This window comes from Aotus nancymaae, unplaced genomic scaffold, assembly GCF_030222135.1.
Source record: "Aotus nancymaae isolate 86718 unplaced genomic scaffold, 86718_ANA_hifiasm-v0.15.2.pri h1tg000011l, whole genome shotgun sequence".
Lineage (NCBI taxonomy): Eukaryota > Metazoa > Chordata > Mammalia > Primates > Aotidae > Aotus > Aotus nancymaae.
Genome location: NW_026988422.1, coordinates 52,452,024 through 52,460,930, shown reverse-complemented (window position 1 = coordinate 52,460,930; position 8,907 = coordinate 52,452,024). Strand labels below are relative to the sequence as shown.

General features: G+C 48.6%; 1 long non-coding RNA gene across 1 annotated transcript; it reads left to right on the top strand.

The window, feature by feature from the left end:
* Window positions 1–1,732: 1,732 nt before the first annotated feature.
* On the top strand, window positions 1,733–2,957 carry LOC105707207 (uncharacterized). The gene is made up of 2 exons (XR_001105010.2): window positions 1,733–1,782; window positions 2,773–2,957. It is a non-coding gene; the product is annotated as an uncharacterized LOC105707207 (long non-coding RNA).
* Window positions 2,958–8,907: the final 5,950 nt, after the last annotated feature.

Below are 8,907 nucleotides of genomic sequence, written 5' to 3'. Positions count from 1 at the left end.
TCTGGAGTCAGAATCCTCCCTGAAGTGGTAAGAATTTTGCAAGAAGTGGTAGGTGGAAACCTGGTCTTTTAGTTCATGACTAGCATGTTAGAAGGGACTGAACCCGGTCATGGGGGCAGGAGACTTGGCCTCCAGGCTCGCCTCCGCGCTGTCTTTCTGAACGGCTCTGGACAATTCCTTCATTTGCAAAATAAGACTGTTGGTCTATGATGGATTAGCTTTAATACTCAAGTTATTAGAGTATTGGTGAAATATGACAGTATGTGAAATGTGAAAACCATAAACTATGATTAAAAATAAAGATCTTAGGAGGTACGTATGCTTTTTGCAGTTGGGAAATGTGAGTCCAACCTTGGGATTTATAACAAACAACTACCACAGGAGGACTTTTGGGCTCCCAGTCAGGCCTCAAACAGGCATCACAAAAGGATAAAGTTAGTTGCTCCTGAATCCAACCCTCCCAAGCTGGTTCTTCCTTCATCTGCCCTGGATGGAAGGGCGGCAATTGCCCTTCAAAATGCTGAGGGTATGAAAGCTTTGTTTACAAGCTGGGGTATGAACACCTCCTTTTTAAGATTAAACATGAGACCAAACACACTTTTCAGAGCTGCTAAGGCCCAAATTTTGTGTTTAGCTCCCAAGACCGAGTCTGAAAGGCAGTGTTTTCTCTACCTTTAAAGAAGAAAATGGGAAAGAGAGGTGGGTTTGGGGATTCTTATTTTGCAAACCTCCCTGGAGACAATGCAAAAACTCCTCCTCTGCAGCAGCAGGTAAACACCTGAGCTGGGAAGGAAAGCTACCTGGTAGTCCCAATGAATACCAGCAAGACAAGGGCAGGGAAGAGGCGGGGCAGCTCCCCTACCAGCTGAAAGCTTACTTTTGTTTGAACCCTGTCCCAACCACCCCCTGCCTCCCCTCGGGAGGGAGGGAGGGACCAAACCAAGAAGGGTGTGATTTTCCAGAGGGGCCATTGCTAAAATGAAGTCGGGCATCGTGTGGGGCTAGAAGCTGTGGCTGAAGGAAGCCAGGGCTGATGCCCTTCCCCCAGCCTCTCTCTAGCCCCGAACCTGCGGGAAGAAAGTACTCCCCCCTTCCAGCCCGTTCGGGTTGGTTTGCGCTGGAATGCCACGCTTTTCAAAGTGTCTGAGTGATACGCACTTTCTAAATATGTACAGCGATGGTCTGATAAGCAACGAAGCGTCTGGCTTCGTGGGTTCATGCCCCGAGGCCGTGCGGCCGGGGGAGGGTTGGGGGCTGAGCTGAAACCTCAGCTCCAACCTCAGTTCCTCCTTACAGGCCCGGCTTGGAAACGGTCCGGTTCACTGCTGGGGTTCCCATTTTCCAATTTTTACTTCTGGCACTGGAAGAACACGACAAGAGACACCTCCCCACCCCCATCTCCTGCATCCTGCCCGCGACTCAGCCCAGGTGACCCAAACGGCTGAGTCAACTTGGTGCAACCGGAGCGTCCCCATCGCGCCGGCCGCCCCCAGCCCCCTTCGCCCCTCGTTTGGCCCCACAATGCGCCCTTGTGCCGCGCCTGCAGTCAGGCCGGGGATTTGGCCCAGGGATGGGGGGAATATTCGTCAGATATTTAAAACAGAGCCGAGAGAACAAAGCAGGGCTTTGTGCAGCGAAGCGGCCCGGGAGCTGGGAGCCGGGCCCCCCTCCCACCTCCCTCCTCCCTCCCTCCTCCCTCCTCCGCGCGCAGTGCTGGGCCAGGCGAATGCGCATGCGCGCAGTGACCAGCGAGCTTGGGTTCCGGGCCAGCTTCTACCCCAGGTAAGCGGGGCGCTGCGTTAGCCCCTTCCCGCCCTGCGCCCCCAGCAACCGGAAGCAGAAGCTGGCTGTAGTCCGCAGGCGGCTGCATGTTTAACTGAAAAAAGAAATAGTCATCTTCCATGTTTCTATAGGATGCACAGATCAAGATGAAATGATACACCACTTGAGAAGCCAGATTTTAAATGACTGGAAATAATAGGACACTTGGGTCATGTAAAAATCAAGATATTTGGAAAATAGGCCATTTTCGGATGCTAGAAGTGGAACCTTTTGATAGGCACAGGCTTCTTCCGGGTTGTTTTTGCTGGAAGACTGGCTCTTTCATTTTTCTGTTCACTGTCACTTGGAATTTGGAAGACTTGTTGGTCGTTGTCAAGGGCCCGGCTTTTGTTTTAGGTTGTGGGCTGACTGGACGGTGTTTATTTATTTTTTTAAATAAATAACTAAATAGCTAAATACAAGTATGCATGGTACAAAGATGAGATTGTGTCATGAACCAAGAAATGTATAATTAATGAAATTTTATGCAGAAGAAAGGGGAAAAGAGTAGCTATTAAATACATGTTGTTGGGGAAGGAGACTGAAAGTTTTCTCAAGTAGGATAGACTAGGAGTGAGTTGGTGGGAGGTGGCATATGCAAAGTACCCCCATTCTGCTTTATATTGACAGTGTTTGCACCCCATAGGTAATGGGCACTGGCAGACAGAGGTTGGGGGAAGCCAGTGGCCGGCTCAGAAGTGAGTTATTGTGGTTGAATTATTCAGATGGGTGAGAAAGGCAGTCCCAACGAGATGATTTCTTCCTTCCAAACGCAGCTCCTGGAGCATGTGCAGTGAGGTTAGATGGACCTCCCCTATCAAACAAGTCAGGGGGTGTGCAAGGACTCAAACAGGGTCTCGTGACTTATAGGCTAGGTCTCTGTAGTAGCCCACCCTGCTCCAACTGTGGACACACATCTGAGGAATTTATGGCTTTCTTTTTCCTTCATAGATCAATTACCTGGTGGTCACAAGAAAGCAAAGGGATTTTTATGTGACATCATCTTGGCAAGAAGCTCCCTTACCAACCTTGACCTCCAGGTCTCCATGGCAAATGCTGCTGGGAGATCATTGGCACCAGATCATGTCCCTTAAAGGCCACGCTGCAGCAAGGGCAGATAAACAATTTCGTGGCAACAGTCACATAGCAAACTCATTCTTAAATGTGGGCTGGTTAGTTAGGATGATGTAAGTGGTTTTTTTCCACTCTCTTCCACATTCTGGCTCCAGAACTCTAGGCCTAGGACATAGTCAAAGAATGTACCTTGGGGTATGAGGTAAGAAAACAGGCTGGGGTGGGACTCGAAGAAGTACCTTCTAGATACAAGGACAAATTATCTTTCCTTTCCCAGGTGAGAGTTCATTTTCTGTCTTGGTTCAACAAAGGTATGTTATCTTTATTTAAAAGAAGCTATACTAGACTGTCTCCAAGATGGCAGACTTTAGTTCTTTCCTTCCTCAGATTCATGGGCTGCTTCTCACTCCTTAAATCTGGTCCACCTGACCAACAGAATATGGTAGGAGCGACATTCTGGAACTTCTAAGGCTTGGTTGTAAGAAGCCTTGCAATATATGCCTGGATCTCTTAGAACCTTCAATACTGGAACACTTGCTCTAGAAATCGGCCACTATCCTGTGAGAAGTTCAAGCCACAGAGAGAGGCCAGAAATAGTTGCTGCATTCAAGAGCCCTAGTTGAGCTCTCAGCCAACATTCAGCATCACTGCCAGCCATGTGAGTGATGCTGACCTTGGACGTCCAGCTCAGTAGAACCTTCAGATGACTTCAGTCCTAGCCATTCCAACTACAAGATATCCTGAGTGAGAACCAGTTAGCTGAGCCCAGTCAACAGAGATGTGAGAGATAATAATGCACTGTTCTGAGACACTAAGTTTTAGGGTATCTGTCACGTACCAATCAGTAATTAAAGAGGAATGACATGCTAGGTAGTTTGGGGAAGATAGGAGAGGACCTCCTGATAGCCACTTTGAAAGGCTTTATTTCTCAGGAATTTTTATCCCTGCATTCCCCCAACACTATTCCCGCTTTCTGAGCTGTGTCTGGCACATGGCACCACATAAACCTTGCACTGCTCACTAACTGTGCCATGTACATTGGTCTCCTCAGGTCGATGGTGGACACCTTGAAAGTAGGGACCTATTTGGTTTGATTCCCACCCTCCTTAGCACTGACAGATTCGTCAAGCTGTTCCAGTGGATAAATACAGAGGATGGCTGCTGGAACAGCATCTTGAGGTGCTTATGTGGCATGGCTTCTGATCTTTGACATTTGATAGCTGATGAACATGCTATTTGGGCCCACCCGGGAGCCAGCCACACCATGGGGGAGTCTGAACCTCACCCACACTGTGGCTGCTCAGGGGAAGGAGACCATGGCCAAGTATGCAGTTGCTAACCTCCTGCTTAGATTTGCCTCTTTGGGGGCAGCCCTGGAAACCTAAAGAAGAGCTAAAACTGTGTGGATGGGAGAACCCAGGAGAAGCTGAGAACCTATTGTAGCTGCCCATCTAGGGATATGGATATTTAAGCCATGCTAGGGTCAGAAGTGGGAACATAGGTTAGCTTGAGTAGAACCTGGTGCCTGTGCAGGAATCCCGCCTTCTGTGGGCTACTTGGGAGGCCAAGGAGGGAGGATGGCTTGAGTCTGGGAGGTCGAGGCTGCAGTGAGCCATGTTTGCACCACTGCACTATAGCCTAGGCAATGGAGTAAGGCCCTGTCTCATAAAAATAAAAAGTCTGGCGAGCCCAGTGCGTATTCAGAGCTTGGGAGAGAGAGAGAGAGGAGAAAGGCAGGACAAAGGTGGCTCGGGAGGCGGTCCTTCATTCTGCCAATAAACATTCTTTTGTAAATCAGGTCTGGCTTGAGGCACAGGGTAGGCAGGAAAGAGCAAGGTAGACAAAGTCCCTGTCTCAGGTAAAATACCTAGAGGAGTTGTAGCTCCGATACACATCTCATGACATAGGCAGAGCTTAGCTGACCATGGGTATGGGGGAGCTGTGGTCTTCCCTCCTCATTGTATCCCAGTCTTTCGGCTTTGTGAAAGACCTGGAACTCCTGTGCTATGAGGTGGTGATGAATGTGGGCACTAGAGCCACATGATCTAGTCCAGGTCCCGACTGCATCACTTATTGGCTGTGTCACCTCAGGCAAGCTACTTAAACTCCTTTAGTGTCTCATCAGTAAAAATAATAACAGTAACAGTGTTTCATCTCAAGGTGGTCTGAGGATTTCATACAATCATCCTGGCAAAGTGACCCCTTAGCTTCACATGTAGCACCTGCAGGTGCTCCGGAGCCACTATGTACTTCCCTCAAGGCATGGGAGGGCTCTGGATGTGAAATTATCTGCAAAGTCCAAGTAACTTTTGCTTAGAAAAAACAAAAGGGATGATGAGGGAAGAAGAGGAAGTCTCACTTAGGAATGAAATTGCCCAGGGCCCTGTTTCCTGAGAAGATCACACAGGAGTCATATGACATTGGTCTGACTTTCCTGGTCAGGGTGCTTGCCTGTGTCCCACCACCAGGAACTACCCATGCATGCGCTGAGTTTCAGTAGCACTGAGATTCTACGCTGCTCTTCCTGAAACTCAGGAGAAGCTTGGACTTCCCTCCTGCAAGACCAGAGGTGGCTCCCAGGTAATTGCCTGGTAGATACAAGAGCCATAGAGGACTTGGAATTATGAGGGTAGGGAACTGCAGTTAGGGGGATCCCAGAGTCTCAGGAAGCATTTTGGTTCCATCCAGAAGTGCTAGGAGAGCTGTGATTGGCAGGCCTTGCTCCCTTCCCATCTTCCCTCTTAGCTTCCCCAGAACCATAGCCCCCTTTAGACTGGGCATATGGGCAGATAACACAGGATATCATGCTGGGGATGCATTTCTGAGAGGGGGCGGCTGCCTTTGCCCATAAGTATGAGTTGCCTTTGCTAAATATCCCTGCAATGTAAAGTGATCAACAAAGGGGACCACGGTCCTTTGTTCTACACCCATCAAACGTGCTGAAATCAGATTCTTTTCCAAGCAACACATCCAACAAGCCACCATTCAGACAACACCAAGAGCTAATCATCCTGAGTATGAGATGTGTTCTCTGGTGAGATGCCTGGACCTCCACAGGGAAGGTCATTCTCTTGCGAAAATGCCCACTTCCCCTCATCCTTCAGGGACCCCCTTCCTGACCAAAAAGCTAAAGGTAGGCAAATCTAGAGCCCAGTCTTTGGACTACATTCCAGACTCCTGGTGTTTCCAACCCAGAGGGTTTATACTCACTGCAAATCTTTACACTCCTTAAAAGTAGTTTAACAGAAAGAAGACATTTGATCTTTCCTTAGTATATCTCAATAGTCAGATATATCATTTTCACTGTCATCTGAATTCAAGACATAGAAAACAAAGCACAAAGCCCTACTGGTCCTTCTGGTTTATCCATCATATTCCATTACCTTCTAAGAAGTCTGCCTCATTAGCACATCTGATCACTTGAGGAACACCTGGCTGGAATGTTTAGATGGTAGCAAGGGAATGATTGGCTGATTTTCCTCCTCAGATGTAATTCTTTGGGCTCTCCACCCAGGGTCACTACTAGCCCATATGGCACCTATGTCTGAATTAGAAAAAGGCACCCCTTCCTCTTTGTGGATACAGCCATGCCAGGGCACAGCTTGGCAGGCCGAGTGCATGCTGAATTTCAGCCCCCATCTGCCCTCTGTGCAGGTTGGCCTTTTGCAGTGAACAGCCTGCATAACTGTATGTGGTGGCCTTGCCTATACTCAATGTTACTAGGTCTCATATCTCTTGTGGGAAAGGTGGGTGTTGGAGAGGGAAGGGAAAGAAGATGTTTGTTGCTGTATATTACGGACAGATTCCCCAAGAGTGACACTATACTGTGGGCATGTTTTGAGGTCTGGGAGAGTTTCAGGGCATTTTACAGCTGGGCCCACTTTCCCTGGGACTGAGAAGTAGGGCTTAGAAATTAAGGCAATCCTGGGGGAGGGAACAGCTGGTCAGTCTGCCCCTAATCCTGCCCAGAAACCTGACAGCAAACAGCCCTGTATTTGCTCATTTGAATGCTTAAAGGGAATTTCCAAGAACCCTTCACCCTCTTCTGAGAAAGAGAAGGTAGGCCCATGGCGCTATTCTCCCCTTGCCTCCCATGGAGATTTGGTCTGTGGTTAGGACATCTGGGCACAGGAAGTAGTAACCCGTCTCCGCTTTCAGATCTAAATCCAATCACCTGTCAAGGGGCTTGCCTTCCTCACTTTGATGAATTAATTTACAGAGTTCTCCATGGTGTGGTCTGGGGGTGTCAGGAGGGGGCAAGTCTAGAAGACTCCCTGTGGAATCTCAGGGGTATCATCTTCCCCAGCTGTAACCCAGCATAAACACCTCTAAAATTGAATGAACAGCACATAGCATGTCCCTAACATGAATAGACCTCGGGAGGAATCATGACATCTAGTTTTTTTTTTTGTTTTTTTTTTTTTTTTTTTGGTAAATGGATACATTAATAGACCCAAAATAATCCTGTAAGTAACCAAGGGCTATCAGGAAATGCAGAGATATTTGTTCATTTCCTATTCATTCATTCATTCATCAAACTACTGTCTACTATGTGCCAGCCCAGTGTTAGGCCCTGGGGGTGAGGAGGTGAGTAAGAGAAATGCACTTTTGCCTTTCATTTAAATGCCATCTTCTCAGAAAGGCCTTCCATGACCACCCTCTTCCCAGACTTGGGACCTCCTGTGAACACTCCTTTTTGGTAAACAGCCTCCCGCTTTAATTACTTGATCCATTTTTGTCTTCCCCACTAGACTCAATCTCAGGAGGAGAGAGACCATGTCTGCAGGAATCAAAATGAATCAGCACCAATCCTGGCCCAGGATGATATGGGTTGACTGAATCAGTTGTTCCCCATCGAGTGTCCTGGAAGTCAGAATGGCTCTTCCCCTGTGATGCCCCTGGGCTTAGGCCATCTGGCCCCTGTGGAGGGTCTAATCCCAAGTGAGGATTCTGCTCCTGAGAGGGCCAGGACCAGACAAGGTCTCTTCTAAAGGCAGTGACTCTAGGACAGATGGGACAGTGACTAAAGGCAGTGCCTTAAGGCAGTGACTCTAGGACAGATGGGACTCTGGAGGCCTGGATGGTAAATGGGTAACTGGAGCTCAGGGATGCAGGTCAGGTTAGAGGCATGCTCTCCCATCTATTCCAGGTACCCAGGTTCCAGGCTGACCCCTCTTTTAGGAAAGAAGTAAAGACATGAAGAGTAACCTTCTGTGGGCCTGTGCTGATCTATCTGCCATCTCAACCCCCGGGTCTGCCAGAGGCATGAGTGACATGGGAAAGGGGAGTGGTGTGGGGGCTGCTTGGCCTGCCTCCTGCACCCCAAAGCTCTGGGTTTGATTATACTCACTGTCACGGTGCACAGAACCTGCGTCACACTGGGGAGGTCAGCTGGGTTCTGATTGCTGACAGCATTGTTTTATTCTTGCTAAGCCACTACATCTTGGCTCTGTTGTTATGTTTCCAGTAGCAACAGGAGGAAAGGCAACTTCTACTTTGAGAGCTTATTTTTCCTCTTGTAGGATGGGCTGTAAACAGCCCAGGGCCCCAGCCTGAAGACTTGATGCCCTGGTGGCCCATTAAGGAGAAGGCCAGTTTAGCTCTGCCCCAGGCAAACAGCGGGTGGCTAGGGTCATGGAGGAGCCAGGAGCCAGGAGCTATCAGCTCTTCTGGAACTGGGCTCAGCTGCCCTCTTTAGTTTTGAATGGTTACAAAATATCCATGGTGGCTGAATGGCAAGAGAAGAAAGTTGGCTATGGAGAAGTGCAGTGACACCATCAGCACCCTTGGGCATCACTTGGGATGTGAAGAAAAAGAGGATTACCCCTCAGGCCTGGATGAAAAATATATGGGTTCTCTCTGGCAAGGGGCTTTTGCTTTCCATTGAGAAGGAGCTGCCATCATGGACAGGTGGGTGGGTGGATGAATGAATGAAACAATGAGCATGGGATGGGATTTTCCAGGGATTGAATGAGTGACACAGGAAGGAAAAATAAGTAAAAAGTGAGGAAA